We start from the raw sequence: 21,468 nt of genomic DNA on the forward strand, positions 1-21,468 counted from the left end.
CCACCAAAGAGCACGGGTAGGCTCCAGTGTTGGGTTGCCTCAGGCAAAACAACCAACAGGGAGGGAACCCAGCCCCACCCATCAACAGTCAAGTGGATTAAGGTTTTACTGACCTCTGACCGCCACAGCAACAGGGAGGGAACCCAGCCCCACCCATCAACAGTCAAGTGGATTAAGGTTTTACTGAGCTCTGACCGCCACAGCAACAGTCAGCTCTACCCACCACCAGAGCCTCCCATCGAGCCTCTTAGATAGCCTCAACCACCAGAGGGCAGACAGCAGAAGCAAGAAAAACTACAATCCTGCAGCCTGTGGACCAAAAACCACAGTTACAGAAAGATAGAGAAGATGAAAAGGCAGAGGGCTATGTACCAGATGAAGGAACAAGAAAAAACCCCAGAAAAACAACTAAATGAAGTGGAGATAGGCAACCTTCCAGAAAAAGAATTCAGAATAATGATAGTGAAGATGATCCAGGACCTCAGAATAAGAATGGAGGCAAAGATTGAGAAGATGCAAGAAATGATTAACAAAGACCTAGAAGAATTAAAGAACAAACAAACAGAGATGACCAATACAATAACTGAAATGAAAACTACACTAGAAGGAATCAATAGCAGAATAACTGAGGCAGAAGAACGGATAAGTGACCTGGAAGACAGAATGGTGGAATTCACTGCTGCGGAACAGACTAAAGAAAAAAGAATGAAAAGAAATGAAGACAGCCTAAGAGACCTCTGGGACAACATTAAACGCAGCAACATTCGCATTATAGGGGTCCCAGAAGGAGAAGAGAGAGAGAAAGGACCCGAGAAAATATTTGAAGAGATTATAGTCGAAAACTTCCCTAACATGGGAAAGGAAATAGCCACCCAAGTCCAGGAAGCGCAGAGAGTCCCACACAGGATAAACCCAAGGAGAAACACGCCGAGACACATAGTAATCAAAGTGGCAAAAATTAAAGACAAAGAAAAATTATTGAAAGCAGCGAGGGAAAAACGAGAAATAACATACAAGGGAACTCCCATAAGGTTAACAGCTGATTTCTCAGCAGAAACTCTACAAGCCAGAAGGGAGTGGCATGATATACTTAAAGTGATGAAAGGGAAGAACCTACAACCAAGATTACTCTACCCGGCAAGGATCTCATTTAGATTCGATGGAGAAATCAAAAGCTTTACAGACAAGCAAAAGCTACGAGAATTCAGCACCACCAAACCAGCTCTACAACAAATGCTAAAGGAACTTCTCTACGTGGGAAACACAAGAGAAGAAAAGGACCTACAAAAACAAACCCAAAACCATTAAGAAAATGGTCATAGGAACATACATATCGATAATTCCCTTAAACGTGAATGGATTAAATGCCCCAACCAAAAGACATAGACTGGCTGAATGGATACAAAAACAAGACCCATATATATGCTGTCTACAAGAGACCCACTTTAGACCTAGGGACACATACAGACTGAAAGTGAGGGGATGGAAAAAGATATTCCATGCAAATGGAAATCAAAAGAAAGCTGGAGTAGCTATACTCATATCAGATAAAATAGACTTTAAAATAAAGAATGTTACAAGAGACAAGGAAGGACACTACATAATGATCCAGGGATCAATCCAAGAAGAAGATATAACAATTATAAATATATATGCACCCAACATAGGAGCACCTCAATACATAAGGCAACTGCTAACAGCTCTAAAAGAGGAAATCGACAGTAACACAATCATAGTGGGGGACTTTAACACCTCACTTACACCAATGGACAGATCATCCAAAATGAAAATAAATAAGGAAACAGAAGCTTTAAATGACACAATAGACCAGATAGATTTAATTAATATATATAGGACATTCCATCCAAAAACAGCAGATTACACGTTCTTCTCAAGTGCGCACGGAACATTCTCCAAGATAGATCACATCTTGGGTCACAAATCAAGCCTCAGTAAATTTAAGAAAATTGAAATCATATCAAGCATCTTTTCTGACCACAACGCTATGAAATTAGAAATGAATTACAGGGAAAAAAACGTAAAAAAGACAAACACATGGAGGCTAAACAATACGTTACTAAATAACCAAGAGATCACTGAAGAAATCAAAGAGGAAACAAAAAAATACCTAGAGACAAATGACAATGAAAACACGACGACCCAAAACCTATGGGATGCAGCAAAAGCAGTTCTAAGAGGGAAGTTTATAGCTATACAAGCCTACCTCAAGAAACAAGAAAAATCTCAAGTAAACAATCTAACCTTACAGCTAAAGAAACTAGAGAAAGAAGAACAAACAAAACCCAAAGTTAGCAGAAGGAAAGAAATCATAAAGATCAGAGCAGAAATAAATGAAATAGAAACAAAGAAAACAATAACAAAGATCAATAAAACTAAAAGTTGGATCTTTGAGAAGATAAACAAAATTGATAAGCCATTAGCCAGACTCATCAAGAAAAAGAGGGAGAGGACTCAAATCAATAAAATCAGAAATGAAAAAGGAGAAGTTACAACAGACACCGCAGAAATACAAAGCATCCTAAGAGACTACTACAAGCAACTTTATGCCAATAAAATGGACAACCTGGAAGAAATGGACAAATTCTTAGAAAGGTATAACCTTCCAAGACTGAACCAGGAAGAAACAGAAAATATGAACAGACCAATCACAAGCAATGAAATTGAAACTGTGATTAAAAATCTTCCAACAAACAAAAGTCCAGGACCGGATGGCTTCACAGGTGAATTCTATCAAACATTTAGAGAAGAGCTAACACCCATCCTTCTCAAACTCTTCCAAAAAATTGCAGAGGAAGGAACACTCCCAAACTCATTCTATGAGGCCACCATCACCCTGATACCAAAACCAGACAAAGACACTACAAAAAAAGAAAATTACAGACCAATATCACTGATGAATATAGATGCAAAAATCCTCAACAAAATACTAGCAAACAGAATCCAACAACACGTTAAAAGGATCATACACCACGATCAAGTGGGATTTATCCCAGGGATGCAAGGATTCTTCAATATACGCAAATCAATCAGTGTGATACACCATATTAACAAATTGAAGAAGAAAAACCATATGATCATCTCAATAGATGCAGAAAAAGCTTTTGACAAAATTCAACACCCATTTCTGATAAAAACTCTCCAGAAAGTGGGCATAGAGGGAACCTACCTCAACATAATAAAGGCCATATATGACAAACCCACAGCAAACATCATTCTCAATGGTGAAAAACTGAAAGCATTTCCTCTAAGATCAGGAACGAGACAAGGCTGTCCACTCTCACCACTATTATTCAACATAGTTCTGGAAGTCCTAGCCACGGCAATCAGAGAAGAAAAAGAAATAAAAGGAATACAAATTGGAAAAGAAGAAGTAAAACTGTCACTGTTTGCGGATGACATGATACTATACATAGAGAATCCTAAAACTGCCACCAGAAAACTGCTAGAGCTAATTAATGAATATGGTAAAGTTGCAGGATACAAAATTAATGCACAGAAATCTCTTGCATTCCTATACACTAATGATGAAAAATCTGAAAGAGAAATTATGGAAACACTCCCATTTACCATTGCAACAAAAAGAATAAAATACCTAGGAATAAACCTACCTAGGGAGACAAAAGACCTGTATGCAGAAAACTATAAGACACTGATGAAAGAAATTAAAGATGATACCAACAGATGGAGAGATCTACCATGTTCTTGGATTGGAAGAATCAACATTGTGAAAATGACTATACTACCCAAAGCAATCTACAGATTCAATGCAATCCCTATCAAATTACCAATGGCATTTTTTACGGAGCTAGAACAAATCATCTTAAAATTTGTATGGAGACACAAAAGACCCCGAATAGCCAAAGCAGTCTTGAGGGAAAAAAATGGAGCTGGAGGAATCAGACTCCCTGACTTCAGATTATACTACAAAGCTACAGTAATCAAGACAATATGGTACTGGCACAAAAACAGAAACATAGATCAATGGAACAAGATAGAAAGCCCAGAGATTAACCCACGCACCTATGGTCAACTAATCTATGACAAAGGAGGCAAAGATATACAATGGAGAAAAGACAGTCTCTTCAATAAGTGGTGCTGGGAAAACTGGACAGCTACATGTAAAAGAATGAAATTAGAATACTCCCTAACACCATACACAAAAATAAACTCAAAATGGATTAGAGACCTAAATATAAGACTGGACACTATAAAAGTCTTAGAGGAAAACATAGGAAGAACACTCTTTGACATAAATCACAGCAAGATCTTTTTTGATCCACCTCCTAGAGTAATGGAAATAAAAACAAAAATAAACAAGTGGGACCTAATGAAACTTCAAAGCTTTTGCACAGCAAAGGAAACCATAAACAAGACGAAAAGACAACCCTCAGAATGGGAGAAAATATTTGCAAATGAATCAACGGACAAAGGATTAATCTCCAAAATATATAAACAGCTCAGTCAGCTCAATATTAAAGAAACAAACACCCCAATCCAAAAATGGGCAGAAGACCTAAATAGACATTTCTCCAAAGAAGACATACAGACGGCCACGAAGCACATGAAAAGATGCTCAACATCACTACTTATTAGAGAAATGCAAATCAAAACTACAATGAGGTATCACCTCACTCCTGTTAGAATGGGCATCATCAGAAAATCTACAAACAACAAATGCTGGAGAGGGTGTGGAGAAAAGGGAACCCTCTTGCACTGTTGGTGGGAATGTAAATTGATACAGCCACTATGGAGAACAATATGGAGGTTCCTTAAAAAACTAAAAATAGAATTACCATATGACCCAGCAATCCCACTACTGGGCATATACCCAGAGAAAACCGTAATTCAAAAGACACATGCACCCGAATGTTCATTGCAGCACTATTTACCATAGCCAGGTCATGGAAGCAACCTAAATGCCCATCAACAGACGAATGGATAAAGAAGTTGTGGTACATATATACAATGGAATATTACTCAGCCATAAAAAGGAACGAAATTGAGTCATTTGTTGAGACGTGGATGGATCTAGAGACTGTCATACAGAGTGAAGTAAGTCAGAAAGAGAAAAACAAATATCGTATATTAACGCATGTATGTGGAACCTAGAAAAATGGTACAGATGAGCCAGTTTGCAGGGCAGAAGTTGAGACACAGATGTAGAGAATGGACATATGGACACCAAGGGGGGAAAACTGCAGTGGGGTGGGGATGGTGGTGTGCTGAATTGGGCGATTGGGATTGACATGTATACACTGATGTGTATAAAATTGATGCCTAATAAGAACCTGCAGTATAAAAAAACAAACAAAACAACTAATACTAAACTTTCACTGGGTTATTTGTATGGAAATATGTTAACATAAATGTTTCAGACATTACATGAAATTTCTAAAAATCTTATATTTGTATTTGTATGGAAATATGTATGGAAATATGTTAATATAAATGTTTCAGACATTACATGAAATTTCTAAAAATCTTATATGTTCTGGTATAATGTTATAAGTAATAATCCTAGTTATTACTTTAAAATGTATATCTCAGAAATAACTAATTTTCTTGTCAACTGCATTATTATGAACTTTCATCAAATCTTTAACCGTGGTCATTTTTAAGTCTTTTGTCATTTACAGACAGTTCTGGGTGTACTCTGATGATTTTGCAAATATGTTCCTATAAAAGGGTTTCATCTTCAAGAAATTCATGGAAAAGACTCTGACAAGTACAGGTTTCTGGTAACTGACTGTACTGCTGAACTGAATGAATAAGCATTTTCAGAACTCTAATGAAAAACTGATGAACTCATAAAAGTGCTAACAAAAGATCAAGATGAAAAAAAAAATTAATTACATGGGACTGAGTGAACTGATGAGGATGAGTATAATTTTTGTGACTTTCTGTCTGAATTAAAAAAAAAAAAAAAATCCCACAAGGACTCAGAGGCAAAGAATATACAAATCAATTTTCACTGCAAAGTAAAGGAGCTGTTACAGTGGAGGATTACTGGACTGAATGTCAATATTATGACATAGTATGAGTGTGTTTCATGTTTGGTAATTGCAATCATTGTTGCTTTTGTTGTGGTCATCCACGTACAATGCTTGGTGTCAGTCTATTTATCTCTTGTAAAAATAAAATACAATGTGTGTGTGTGAAAAAAAAAAAAAAACTTGTGGAGGAATGCTCTCGGGGTAGGAGTGGAGGGGAGGGGAGCGTTTGGCACACCGCAGGATCTAAGAGAAGCGGGGGAGTGGGGGGGAGGAGGAGAGGGCAGGAGCTGGTGGTGGGAGGTGAGGTCTGCGAGGTGGTCATGCCCAGGCCAAGCACAGCTGTGAGGAGGAGTTTGCCTTTGCCCAGTATTTGCTCCAGTCCGTCCATCTGTCTGCCTGCTTTAGTGCATCTGCCAGCCCCCCATACAGGCTGAAGCCACACCACACCAGCCGGTGTTAGATGTGCTGGGCTCATCCAGGAGAAGCAACTGCCACTGGGGTTTCTGTCTTTGGTCACTGTTTACACATCTCTTTCTGAGCTCCACTCCATGTTTACACACAGGCCCAGCTCATCCGTTCCAGTAGCAATTTGGGAGGCTGCAGAGCCGAGGGGCACTTCCTGGGCTGGGGGATACTTGAAGCTGTGGTTTGCCAGCACGTCCTTGGGCTGGGCTGCTGCTTCTCCTCAGATGACACCAGCCCATCTAATATGGGCAGCGGCCAGCCTGTCTGTGTGTGGGTGGTAGCCTCCCTCCAGCCTGGAGTCCCACAGGGCGGGCACCCTGGCAAGGGGCAGACACATCCTGTGGTTGGTACCAGTCTCTTGCTTTGGGAGGCTGTGGGAAGTAGGGGTGGAAGCGCTGAGGTTTGCTCCCCAGGGAGGTGGCCTGGAGAGACAAAGGTGCAAAAGTCATGGGGAGAGCACTGCCTTTGGAGTTTGAATCCCGGCTCGCCTTTTTTTCAGCTGTTTCCTTGGGCACGGTGCCTCACCTGTCTGAGCCTCCCTTATCTCAGCAAAATGAGGACATTTATAACTTCCTTGGAGGTCTGACTGCTGTGAATTTTGAAAAAGACAATGTAAAGCGCCTATCACGATGCCTGGCACCTAGTAGTTGCAGAATACAGAGTGGAGCTGTTGTCAGAGCTGAGCAGTACCACGTGCCGGGCACTCTGCGTGGTGTTGGGCATTTAAAAATGATTAGGCGCTATCTCAGGAGCTCACAGTCTATCAGATGAAATAATAGCTGGATGACTGAGTATAAAGGTCAGGGTGGGGCGCTGGGAGAGAGATGTGTACAGGTTCTATGTGATCAACACCAGCAACAGTCATCATCCTAGGCGGGTCGTACTGAGGGTTCACTGTGTGCCTGGAATGGTGTCAAGGGCTTTATGTGGATTATCTCATCTCAGTATAACAATGTGGCGTGGTAGGTCTTATTATCCTCATCTTACAGGTGAAGAGCTGAGGCCTAAGGAGGTGGGGTAACCTGGCCAAGGTGGCAGGGCTTGAACGGTAGAGAGAGGCTTTGCGCCTGCGCCGTCCAGCCCCAGGGTCCGTGCGCTCTGCTGCCTCTGTCCCCACATCCCTCTCTGCACACACACACTGAGGAGAGAGCCACACAGGCCGCAGCAGAGAGATCTCACACAGGAGGCAGCATTCCACAAAGTACAGGATCCCCAGGAGAGAGGTGAGGGCTGCCCTGGTCGCGCAGGATCACTTCAGGATCAGAGGCCTGGAGGTGGGAGCTGGGAGTCAACAGGCAGGCAAGAGAGAGGCTGGGAGTGGGCACAGTGCCAAGGACTCAGATCATCCTGCAGACACAGTGGGTTGTGTGTTAGAGGAATATTCTGGTGAAAATGTCAGGAACAACGTGGCTTCTGGTAGAAAGCCTTCAGGAGACCACAGAGAAAAAGCCAAGTGTTGGCCTGAATTTTTAGGCCTCTGCAGAGGCTGAGGTGTCCAAACCTCAGGAGGGCTGGGGTAGGTTGGGAATTTAATTTGAGTCTTTTTCATAGATGTAACTGTGGTTTGAAACAGGAAAATCCTTGTGTGTCAGATAGTACTCTTCCAGGTGCAAGTGAAGAAAAGCAAACTCAAACCAGCCTAACAAAGGACCTATATTGGCTCACATAATGGAAAAGTCCATACATAACTCTGACTTCAAGCAAGGCTTGATCTAGGGCTCAAATGACATCCCCAGGACTCTATCTCTGGGATCCTTTCCTCCACGTGGCTTTATTCTCAGCAGCATCTCCTCACATGGTGGCAAACATAACTGTCAGTATCTCCAGTTCTAAGTAGCCCCAACTCAGAAACCCCAACAGGAAGGCAGCTCCTTTTTCCTGGCAAGTCCATAAAAATCCCTGGGAGAGCTCTGATCTTCCCCACTTGGGTCACCTGCCCATTTCTGATCCTACCTCTGTGACCAAGAGATGGAACACATTCATCAGCTACACCTGGACAATATGGCCAGGCCTGGAGCCAGAGGATGGGGTCAGCCCTACCCAGCTGAAGGGTAGGAGTGGGAGAACAGGGGTCCCAAAGGAAAATCAGAGCAGTCACCAGAATAAGAGAGAATGGTTGTTGGACAGATGACCAAAGCAACAGATGTCTACTAAATCCTAGGTCCAACAACCCCTCCTTCATTTAATTAGTTACTAAGGTAACAGATGGCAATATTGCATGTCATTGTACTTGTGTCACCTTGAGCAAACCATTTAATCTCTCTAAGCCCCAGTTTCCTCATGGGTAAAATGCAGTTAAGGAAAGCATCTGATTTGCATTTCTCTAATAACTAACGACGTTGAGCATTTTTTCATGTGCCTATTGGCCATTTGTATGTCTTCTTTGGAGAAATGTCTATTTAGATCTTCTGCCCATTCTTTGATTGGGTTGTTTGTTTTTTTGATATTGAGCTGCATGAGCTGTTTGTATATTTTGGAGATTAATCCCTTGTCGTTTGCTTTGGTTGCAAATATTTTCTCCCATTCTGTGGGTTGTCTTTTCATTTTGCTTATGGTTTCCTTTGCTGTGCAGAAGCTTTTAAGTTTAATTAGGTCCCATTTATTTATTTTTGTTTTTCTTTTCATTACTCTAGGAGGATCAAAAAAAATATTGCTACGGTTTATGTTAAAGAGTGTTCTGCCTATGTTTTCCTCTAAGACTTTTATAGTGTCTGGCCTTACATTTAGGTCTTTAATCCATTTTGAGTTTATTTCTGTGTATGATGTTAGAGAATGTTCTAATTTCATTCTTTTACATGTAGCTGTCCAGTTTTCCCAGCACCACTTATTGAAGAGACTGTCTTTTCTCCAATGTGTATTCTTGCCTCCTTTGTCATAGATTAATTGACCATAGTAGCGTGGGTTTATTTCTGTGCTTTCCATCCTGTTCCATTGAACTATACTTCTATTTTTGTGCCAGTACCATAGTGTTTTGATGACTGTAGCTTTGTAGTATAGTGTGAAGTCAGGGAACCTGATTCCTACAGCTCCGTTTTTCTTTCTCAGGATTGCTTTGGCTATTCGGGGTCTTTTGTGTTTGCATACAAATTATCATACTAAATGAAATAAGTCAGAGAGAGAAAGACAAATATCATATGATATCACTTATATGTGGAATCTAAAACAATGACACAAATGAACTCATTTCCAAAACAGAAATAGACTCACTGAGAGAAAAAACAAACTTATGGTTACCAAAGGGGAAGAGGGAGAAGGGTAAATTAGGCATTTGGGATCAAATTATACACACTAAATATAAAGTAAATAACCAACAAGGACCTACTGTATAGCACAGAGAACTATACTCAATATCTTGTAATAATCTATAAGAGAAAAGAATCTGAAAAAGATATAAATGAATCACTTTGCTGTACACCTGAAACTAACACAACATGGTAAGCCAACTATACGTCAATCAGAAAAAAGAATCTGATTCACAAGATTGTTGGGAAGATTAAATAAAAGGACTCAAAACTGGCAGACGAATAATAATACTTATTAGAATCATTAATTTGATTATTATTAAGATTCTTTCTCCTTCAGACATCTCTGGATCCCACACCTCCCTATGTAAGGCTTATCTCCCAGTGCCTTCCCAACATCCCATTGATGTCATTGTGGAGGCCGGCATCTTGGCTAATCAAAAAGGCCAAGACCCAGCTGCCTCTGACGAAAAGGAATAGAATTACCCACTGAGTCTGAGGTGAATTTTCTCATGCTTGACCTGCTGAAGTGGTTCAGACAGGCCAACAGCAAGCCTGCCATGGCTCAGAGGACGAACCCAGAAACTCCAGGCAGCCCCATCCTGATTCAGATAGTCCTCTCTGGTGATGCACAGCCAGGCTCTCAGCAAAGAAAAACTCTGGTGGCAGAAACTAGCCCTGCAGGCTATTGTACCCAAAGATGCCCAGTAGCCTGAGGTCACCCTGTCCCCTTGGACGCTGGAGGGGAGGGGAAGAGTCTGCGTGTTTAGCCAGACAACCTCCTCCTTTCTCCCACTGTTCTGTCAGGTCATGGAAGAACCCATTCCCCATTCAGAGCACACTTTTCTCTCATCCTGGAGGGATTTCTGCCTCCTTGGGAGGGAGAGTGGAGGGCACAGGGGGCATCCCCAAGGAAGAGGGCAAGGGGCCTGCTTGATTAACAAATTCCTCCGTACCATATGCTTTGGATGCATTCTTGCATTTAATCTTCACTATATTAGGGAGTGTGATGGCCATGGACAGACAAGGAAACTGAGGCTGAAAGAAGATTGTGTCCACAGTCCCATGGCAGAACCCAGACGGGGCTCCAAAGCCCACACTCTTAACCGCCATGTTAAACAGACGGCAATGCCCAGGTCAGATGAGGCCTCTGCAAACCTGCAAATACGGCTAGAGGAGCTATTTACTGGAGGCCTCCAGGGTGCCAGGCACTGAGCAAGGCACCTCCAGGTGATAATCCAGTCAGGTGAACGGGAAGGAAAGTCCCTCTAAAAACCCACATGAGGCCCGAGGACAGGCAGCTGAGGCCTCCCTCCAAAGCGAGCAGGGCCCTGAGGAGGGCAGTGGTTGGCAAAGAAGGAGGAGAGATAGAATCTTAGAAACTCCCTCTTATCCCACGGAAACCTTGTTTCTCCACCACCAGGGCTAAGCCAAACCCAGGCCGGCTGAGGCTCAGCAGAGGGAGAGCCAGGGCTAAGAGGGGCTACACCCAGGGCTGGGGTCGGCAAGTCATTACCCATGGCCAAATCCAGTCCCACACCTGTTTTTATAAATAAAGTTTTATTAGAACATAGCCACATTCATTCACTCATTCAGTTACATACTGTCTACATCCTTTCCCGCTATGACGGCAGAGTTGTACAGTCATGACTGAGAACATAGGGCACCACAAAGCCCAAAATTATTTCCTTTCTGATCCTTCACAGAAAACTGCCAAGCCCTGGTCGAGAGGAGGGCTATCGGTTAAGAGCGTGAATTCCTAGGTTCATCTCTGTCTGCTTTGCCTCTGAGATCTTTTCTTCCTCTGACTCTTACCATCTGTGAGACCTGACCTCTCTGGGCCTCAGTTTCCTCAAATTCCTCATTGAGCTGCTGTGGGATTAAATTAGTTAAAACAAGGAAGAGTCTCAGAGCAGCACCTGGCATGTGTATTTATTGCCTTATTCTGGGACACACCCCAGGAAGTTGGGAGTAAAAGCCCTCAGAGCCCTGCACCTTCTCACATATCCTTGCATCTCGGGCTGCACGGCTCTGCATGGCCCAGTAATTCTACCATTGGCTAGAGCTGGAGAAGACCATTAAAACCAATAAATAAAATTAAAACAGGACATAATGGAAGTAATGGGTTTATTTCCCTCTGAGATAAACGGCACTAGAACAAATTGTTCCAGCCACCAGCCTTATTGTTTATGGATTTATTCGCTGTTTGTCTTCCTCTGTATTGGTGACATGATGAATAATTGCCTATAAATACTGAGAGTTTACAGGAAGGACCATTTAGAGAATGAAATGCAGCCTCTGGTTACTGTGATGACCTCACACAGGCCTGGGCCACAACGGTAAGCATTCAGGACAGCCTTGGGGAGTGACTGGAAACTCAGGGTAGGGACACCCGGCTCTGGGTGGGGTTACACGCACCTGCTGGTTCCAGGCGAGACTCAGCAATGCCCTGACTCACAGGTGTGTGTTGTGCGTGCTTGTGCGAGTGAACCCACGTGGGTGCTCGTATGTCTGTCCAAATGTCTGTCACTTTCAATCTCTTAGTGTCTCCGCTTCTTTTTCGTTCTCTTCATGTCTCTCTACCTCAGTCGGTTTTTTTTTAGCAAAAACTTTTTTTAATTTTAATTTTATTGGAGTGTAGTTGATTTACAATGTTGTGTTAGTTTCTGATGTACCGCAAAGAGATTCAGTTATACATATGCATATATTCATTCTTTTTTAGATTCTTTTCATATAGGTCATCCCGAAATATTGAGTAGATTTCCCTGTGCTATACAGTAGGTACTTGTTGGTTATCTATCTTATATATAGTAGTGTGTGTATGTTCATCCCAAGCTCCTGATTTATCCCTCCCCACCACATTTCCCATTTGGTTACCATAAGTTTGTTTTTGGTATCTGTAAATCTGTTTCTGTTTTGTAAATAAGTTCATTTGTATCATTTTTAAAATTAGATTCACATATGAGTGATATCATGATATTTGTCTCTCTCTGTCTGACTTACTTCACTTAGTATGATAATCTCTAGGTCCATCCATGTTGCTGCACATGGCATTATTTCATTCTTTTTTATGGCTGAGTAATATTCCACTATGTATATGTACCATATCTTCTTTACCCATTCCTCTGTCGATGGACCGTTAGGTTGCTGCCATGGCTTGGCTATTGTAAATAGTGCTGCAATGAACACTGGGGTGCATGGATCCTTTTGGATTATGGCTTTCTCCGTATACGTGCCCAGGAGTGGGATTGCTGGGTCATAGGGTAGCTCTATTTTTAGTTTTTTGAGGAACCTCCATACTGTTCTCCATAGTGGCTGTACCAATTTACATTCCCACCACCAGGTCTATACTTCAGTCTTCTCTCTTTCTTCCTGAGTCTGTCTCCCCGGGACCCTGTCACTCCCTCTGTAGCATTTCCATCTCCCACACCCACACATGCAGAATTCATCCCTCTCATTGAACCCCTGCCCATGCATGGGTGGAACAGAAAGAAGCCCACGGAAGAACAGATAGTTTCCCCACCCCCTGACCCCCGCCTTTGGTGACGACATTTAGTCCACAGAATTTCCAGGGATGACGAGCAAAATGGCGAGGTGGCATTCCCAGAAAATGTTTGTTAGATTCTGAAGTCTAACTCCTCCAGATAGAGTTCAACTTTAGAGAAAAATGTTGAGTGCCGGGTCGTAAAGAAGATGACATTTAGCTGGAGGGAGCAACCCTGTGTGTTTGTTCCCTCCTTTATTTTCTTTCCCAAACGGAAGGCACTCACTTCCTTCTAACAACACTTAACTGCACACCTACTACGTGCCTTGGCACTAGCACCAGGGACAATGGATGAAGGTGGCACTCGAGAGCCACTGGAGGGGTAGCCAGCCCCAAAATCAGGGCTGCCCACGAAGCATGGCAAGGTGCCATTATGGAAGGCTTCTCAGGGTGCCAGGGAAGGGCCAGGAGCCTGGGCTCAGGGACAGCTTCTAGGAGGAAGTGCTAGAAGGGCGCATTCTTCCTGCACCCCCCTCATTGCCCTCAGAACAAAGCCCAAGGTCACCACCCCAGTCCTTAAGGTCCTAATGACTCAGTTCCCTTCCCCCCTTCACTTTGGTCTCTACCGTCAGAATATCATGTTCTGCTTCTCTTCTGAGCCTCTGCACATGCTGTTCCCTCTGCCTGGGACACCTTCCAGGAGAAGTTCATCTGCCTAGATGTCACTTCCTCCAGGAAGTCTTCTCTGACGGCCCCCCAGGCCAGGAGGCCTCCTGAAGGAACCCCACCAGAGCACCTGTCCCACTGCCCCATTGCCATCCATGGACTTGTCCCTTCCCCCCTTACACTTGTGTTTCTAGAAGGGGAGAACCTTGTCGGCTCTCTTCTCTCTCCCTGCCCCCTGCCCAGCATAGTGATGGCACAGAAGAGATTCTCAAGAAATATTGTAGGAGGAATCATTGAATTGATTTTTTTTAAAAACTGTCACAGAGATCCCCAGATAACTCGGGAAGGGCTCAGACCTGCTCAGCTCATGACAGTGTGGTGTCTCAGGCTTGTCTGTGAGAAGAGGGAGGCTTTGGCCACACCCAGTGTGTTTCCTCTGGTTCCTGCAGGGAACAGAAATCTGGTGCGCCGCCCCCGAGAGATGGCGGGGAGAAGTCTGAGCCCTCTTCTCACCCATAACAAGTGCTGCCCTTGCTTCACTAGTGCCGCCCCAGGTAAGGCATAGCAGAAGAGCTGCACAGATGCTCATATTTACCATCCCTGCCCCAAAAGTTCATGTGCTCAAATGAAGGAAAGCTCGAGCCTTCAGTGGCATGTAAACATTGTCCCTGAAGCCAGGACATTTTCTTGGGGTAGAATCATCCCTTGTGGTCGGAAAAGATGCTTGATATGATTTCAGTTTTCTTAAATTTACCGAGGCTTGATTTGTGACCTAAGATGTGATCTACCCTGGAGAACGTTCATCCTTTGAATTCAAATTAAAATACCTTTTTTAAAAATTAATTTTTATTGGAGCATAGTTGCTTTACAATGTCATGTTAGTTTCCACTGTATAGCAAAATGAATCAGCCATACATATACATATATCCCCTCCTTTTTGCACTTCCTTCCCGTTCGGGTCACCACAGCGCATTAAGTAGAGTTCCCTGTGCTGTACAGTAGGTTCTCAGTACCTACTTTTTCACAAGTGAAGTCTTATTCCTACACGCACAAAACTCCTCCACACCCGTTGCCCTTCCTCATCGGGGTGCCGGAGTGCGGGTCAGCCTCGGGCCCACCTGCCGCAGTGCCCAGTGTTTTCACCCTCTGCTGTTTGCTGTCAATGGTGTGAATCCCAGCTCTGCTGCCACAGCTGGGAGACCGTGGGCATGTTACTCACCCTCCTCAAGCCTCAGCTCGCCCCTCTTAAGACGTGGAGACAATAGTGTATCCCACTCATCGGTGGCTGTGCGCATTTGGCGAGATAGGTGTGTAAAATTCTCACCCTGCGCGGTAAGCACTCAATAAATGGTAGCTCTTTTTATTATTTTATTTATAATTTATTATTTTTATTACAAGCTCAAACAAGTCTTGCTCATGAGATCAACCAGAAAACAGTCTGATCCATCTCTCCTGGTAGAGGTGCAGGGAGGGGATCCCAAGGCCTGGGGTTGCAAAGAAGAAAACTCAGGAAAACATGTCCCAGGAAGAGGTGGAGGTGGCTAGATGAGGGCTCCGCCTCCTGGGCTTGGGATCACACAGGTCGCTGCCCCCAGGCAGCGGTAACAAGACTGTGAGGGGGTTTGGCACGCAGGTGAGAAGGCCTGGTGGGCGAGGAGAGGCAGAGACCACGCCACCCACGGGCCAGGCTACTTCTTCGGGAGAGCCCTTGGTCAGAAGTGGGGAGAAGGGTGATGCTGTGGGAAGGCAGGGGGCCCAGGACTGGAAAACCCAAGGGGAGGGAAGGACAGATCAATTTTGTGCTGTGTTGAGTCAGTTTCCTCAGAGGTAGACCCTAAGAAAAAGACACTAGAGAAAGTAGCTTATCTGGGACGTGACTCCAGATGGTCCTGGCAGGGAGCTGGGGAAGTGAGACAGGAAGGGAAGGACACTGTAGAGGGTGTTGTATCCAACAGGCTGCTGTGGGTGAATGAAGCCCGATGCCCCTGCAGGACTCTGGGCAACAGAGCGGGGCACACCTCAGGGCTGATCCGCTGTACCAGTTGGCTTGGTCTGCATAACCAAGTACACAGGCGGGGTGGCTTAAACCACCGGAATGCATTGTCTCCCGTCCTGGGCTGGAAGCCTGAGATCCAGGTGTCAGCAGGGCCAGGCTTCCTTGGAAGGTACTGGGCAGGGAGCAAGGAGCCTCTCTCTAGCTTCTGGTAGTTCCATAACTTGCGGCAGGGTAGCTCCTGTCTTTCCGTGACATTCTCTGTGTGTGTCTGTGTGTTCAAATGTCCCCTTTTTAGAAGGACACCAGTCATATTGGATCGGGGCCCACCCTACTGACCTCGTTTTAACTAATTACACCTGCAACCCATTTCCAAGTCCATTCATATTCTGAGATACTGCGGGTGGTTAGCACTTCATATGAATTTGCGGGGACATAATTCCATCACCTGTCTAGGAATGAGAAAGCTAAAGTATTATCCTCACATGCTCAACCATATTAGCTGAGGACTGTTCCTGAGGGCAGGAACTCCCTGGCTCTCCCAGCCTGCCCCCGGATGGGCCAAGAGAAAGCCCTCAGGTGGGGTGTCACAGGATCTTGTGATAGAACACAAAGTGTATGTCCTAGAATGGTGAATGTCTGCTATTTCCTACTCCAGGAAACCTGTAAGAGATGAGTGGGAATAGATTGCTTCTGCCTAAAGTGCTACATTGAAAAGGTACTGAGGCCAAGACCATGATTGGTTGTTGATGTCTGCCATGGGCAGTGGAGTACCAAGAGGCAGCAGGTATGCCATGTGTTTGCCATTTCTTCTGCCAGGTATAACTAAATGGGTTTTTTCCTGCTTTGTAGGAACTAAGGATCTGGAATTTGAGCAGTACAGGCATGCCTCATTTTATTATGCTTTGCCTCCTTGCGCTTTTCAGATACGGCATTTTTTACAAATTGAAGGTTAGTGGCAACCCTGTGTCAAGCAAGTCTATCGGTGCCAGTTTTCCAAAAGCATTTACTCACTTCGTGTGTCACATTTTGGTAATTCTTGCAATACTTCAAACTTTTGCATTATTACTATATGTTTCTGTGATCAGTGATCTATGATGTTACTGCTACAATAAGATTTCGACTTGTTGAAGGCTCAGATGATGGTTAGCATTTTTTAGCAATAGAGCATTTTTTAATTAAGATATGTACATTGTTTATTTAGGCACAATGCCATCGCACACTTAATAGACTACAACATGGTGTAAATACAACTTTAATATGTACTCGCGAACCAAAAATCTCGTGTGACTCGCTTTATTCCAGTATTCGCTTTATTGCGGTGGTCTGGAACTGAACCCACCATATCCCCCAGGTGTGCCTGTAATTTGAGGTGTGGCTCTGGGCAGATAGGAGGAAGCCTGATTGCCAGGAGGTGCTGGAAGAGCTGAAGGACTAAAGCTACTGAAAGCGCAGACATAAAGCTACAGCCGGTGCTCATTGCAACCTGATTTCTCCAAGCTCTTTATCTGGCCTCAAGTTCACACCCCCTTAGAAATGCCCTGGTAAACAGACCTCGAAGTTGACCTGTGTCCAATGCCCACAACAGGCAAGATGCAGAGCATGTTCACAGAGCTCAGTGTCCCTTTTCCCTGCGACTTAGGGCTGCTTCTGAAATGACTATTGGCCAAGCCTGGATCCCTGTGATGGGCTAGGAAACAGCTTCTGAATTCTGTCTTTCCAACAACAAAGGGCTGCTGGGTAAGGACCTGAGGACTGGGACGAGGCAGGGAAGGCAGTCCAGGTAGACAGAACAATGTGTGCAAAGCTGGAAGGGGAGATAACCTCACTCAGGGCAGTTCTGGGGGTTAGAGCAGAGCGTGAAGTGGGGACAGTACCCAATGAGGTTGGCAAGGTCACCCTCACGTCAGGCCTCAGATCATGCAAGGCCATTTAAGCCACGTGAAATACTTCGGCCTTTATCCTGAGCTCAACAGGGACCATAGACCATTTAATCAGGGGAAATACCCACTTATTTCTCCATCAGGGTGCATTCCTCAACCTTCCCAGCCTGGAGAGAAAGTAACCCTTTCTTCATCTATCTGTACTCTGGGACAGGTCAAGGTTGAGCTGAAAGGCTCAGGAAACAGGAAACAGGCTCCAAGAAACAGGCTCCAGGAAACAGGAGGAAGCTGACATCCCACCTCCTGTAGGGTCATTAAGAAATATCACAAACAAGCTGGCAGAAAGATGCTGTGATGGCATTTTGTTTCCACAGAAACAGCAAACATCCGTAAAGGAATCCTGCCATGGGGTTATGCTAGCAGGAAGCAGCAGGGCGAATGGGGACTGCCCACAGGGAGGAGACGGGGCGGACGCTGTCAGAGCAGCAAACCCCTTGACAGGTGGCCTCCCTGCCTGGCATCTTTTTCAGGACAGGTAAATAGCATCACCCGCATTTTATAAAGGAGGAAGCCAAGGCCCAGAGGCGTGTGCCCCCAGACACACAACTGGTAAGTGACAAACCCAGGCCTGTCTAATCCCCAAATCTATCCTCTTTCCTGACTTCACATGCTTTTTGCTGCCTGTCTCTTTTAAGACCAAGACCACATGCACTGCCCCTGCTGCTCAGACCTTGCGTTTGCATCTTCCTGTGGGACTTGTCTATAACAGGAGGTGATGTGTTGCAGTGGCTGAGAAAGGGACTCCAGCAGCCCCAGAATTACAGACATTGAGCTTAGCATCATCAAGGAGAAGAGCGCCTCCCTCTCCCCAGTTCCCATAGATCCATCCCAGGAAAAAATCTGATTGGCCTTGCTTGGGTCACCTGCTCCCCCCTGAACCAATCACAAGGAATCACAGTGCTCTGATTGGTCAGCCCCTTTTGACAGGTTGGGGTACCATGAAGGGTGTTCTCCCATTCAAGACCACAGGTAGATGTTTAATCTTGATTTGGAGGGTCAGGGAAAACTTCCCAGAGGAAGTGACTTCTACACTGAGACCTGAAGGGTGAGTAGGAGTGTTCCAGGCAAAGAGGCAGAGGAGCAGTGTTCACACAGAGGGACCAGCCATACCAAAGGCCCAGGGATACTCCAGGGCACATCTTGCTCACAGCCATATCCCCATTCCTAGAGCATGCACAGCCTGCCTTCCAACGAGTGCTCAGAGAATGCTTCAGGAATAAAATCCACAATTGGTGTGTGGCCTTAGATAAGTCACTTGCCCTCTCTGAACTTCAGCTTCCTTCTCTACCTGGTGGTTTCATCTTCCTAACCTTCCAGGACTACGCAGGAATCCAATTCATTCAGTCCTCGAATATTTACCAAGAACCTCCTCAGTGCTCAGCGCTGTACCAGGCCTGCAGAAGACAAGGCCTGCTGCGGAAAAGCAAAGCGTGCCTGAGGCTAACGCACAGGGCCAGACCTGAAGCCAGAAATCAGAAGTGGTCCAGGCGGAAGGACAGGAAAAATGGAGAGGCTCATGGACAGTGAGAGTGGACCATGGGCTCTCTGGTCAGGGCGGAGTGGGGCAGTTTTCAGCCATTTGGGCCTTCCACTTCCTACCTCCCCACCTCCATCTCCTACTTCCCACCCTCCCCCCTCTCCCCTCCACCTACCTTGTGACCCAGTTCTGCCCTGGGGCCACCGAATCTGTGCCCGGGCCAGTCAAGCCAGCAGGCGGGGCAGCAGGATGTTTCTTCCTGTGCCTTTGCCTCACAATTTCATAACCTGACTAACAGGTTGAAGTAACCCCAGAAACAAGGAGGAAGGAAACTGTTTGGGCTTTGGGTAGCTGCAGAGAGAATTGTTGCCCCACCTGCATACATGTCCCAGGTGCCTTTCTCCCTCCTGCCCCACCTTCAGATCCAACTCCAGGGCCCCCGCTGGCTGCCAGGGTGAGTGGGCTGGGGACTCAGGAGCCCAGCGAGCTCTGCAAGGGCTGAGGGGGTCACCGGGATTTGGCCAGAAGGGACGTCAGGCCAGAAGAGCCCTCACCGCCCCCGCCCCTAAAGCCAGGAGCCCTGCTTGGCATGGGCACCGCGCGAGAGGCTAGCCCCCTGCCCAGGTGTGTGCCCCCATGCTGTCTCTCTACTCCCTTTCTGAAGCCGGGTGTAAGCCTGTCATGAGGACTTGTTCTCTGTCCCTCTCGTCCTCTGTTCCTGTCTCTCTGCCCTGTCTTCTTTCTCTCTTTCTGTCTCTGTACCTCTGCCATGTGCCTCTCCCCCTTGTCCTTGTTTTTGTCTCTCTAGCCTCTGTCTCCGTGACAGTCTCTCCATGAATATCCATGTCTGTCCGTTCATCTGTCACACCCTGTGCCTGTCTTTCCATCCTGTTCAGCCCCGGGTCTCCTGGCTCCTCCTCACATGGGGGACCCCACAGGATGTCCTTTAAGCCTCATCCAGAGGCCTGGGCTCCTGGACTGTAGGTCACATCCTGAGAACATTCAAGAGCACAGTATATTTTTGTATCTAAAAAGAGGTTGGTAATACGAATTTCAGAAATTTAAAGTTCTACGAAATCCCTGTGGGTGAGGCCAGGTGATAGCTCAGCTTCCTCCCCTGGAAGGTCCTAGTCGGGTAGGGCCAGGGTGGATGGGAGGATTTTCATCCTTCTCAGAAGGAAACGTGGGTTTGCCTTTGCTGTTGCTGTTGTTGAAATACCAAGGTCTGACCCAGCCCGACGGCCTCGGTGCCAGGTGTTGTCCACGTCTTTTGTCTCCTGTCTGCATCCTTGGCAGTTGGGCTTTGGACACAGTGCCTGTTGAGATGGATTCTTAGGACAAAGAGGATTCTGGGGCGGAGGTGCAGGAAGAGTGGTGGAAGCAAGTCACTGCAGTCAGAGACCCTCCAGATGGCTACGGGGGGGTCTGAGACCTGGGACAGCGACCACCAGCCCCGCCCTCCCCTCTTCTTAGACTCCAGAGACCTCCTGAGGGTTTTCAACGCTGCCAAGTCACTGGTACCTGGGGGTGGCACAGCGGAGCAGTGGGACTGAGGCTGACCCTACCCCGGCCCAGGACTCAGGAAGGGAGGAAACTTCGGTTTCAACTCTCCTCTGAGACAAAAGACACTGGCAGTGCTTCCCTGTGGGGATTGAGCAGCCAAGACCTGCATCCAAATTCTGCCCCTGACCCTTGCAAGCTGAATGACTGTGGGCCTAACAATGGTGAGTCTTAGCTTACTTACCCCTAAAGTGGGGAGCTATGAGGATTGAAGGTGATAGTGCATATATGGCACCTGGCGCAAGCTCACCTGTGCTATGTGGGTCCCTATTACTCTGAATTTTGGTCCATCAGCAAAGATCACTTGAGCTTCTGCTCCCTAACGGTTTCACTGGGGCTGGCCAGCTCAATGTCTCTCAGCTGGCTGGAGGACAGAACGATGGATAGATGCATGGGTAGATGGAGGGATGGATGGATGGATGGATGGATGGATGGATGGATGGATGGATGGACAAGTGGATGGATGGATGGACAAATGGATGGATGGATGATGAAAAGATGGATGGACAGATGAATGGATGAGTGAATAAATCAATCCTCCAGGGACAGTGGCTGGTAGACTGCATCTTCCTCTGCTTCCTAATCTCTGCATTCAAAAAAGGCATGTTGAATTGAATACAAAAT

This window comes from Eschrichtius robustus, chromosome 12 (genome assembly GCF_028021215.1).
Source record: "Eschrichtius robustus isolate mEscRob2 chromosome 12, mEscRob2.pri, whole genome shotgun sequence".
Lineage (NCBI taxonomy): Eukaryota > Metazoa > Chordata > Mammalia > Artiodactyla > Eschrichtiidae > Eschrichtius > Eschrichtius robustus.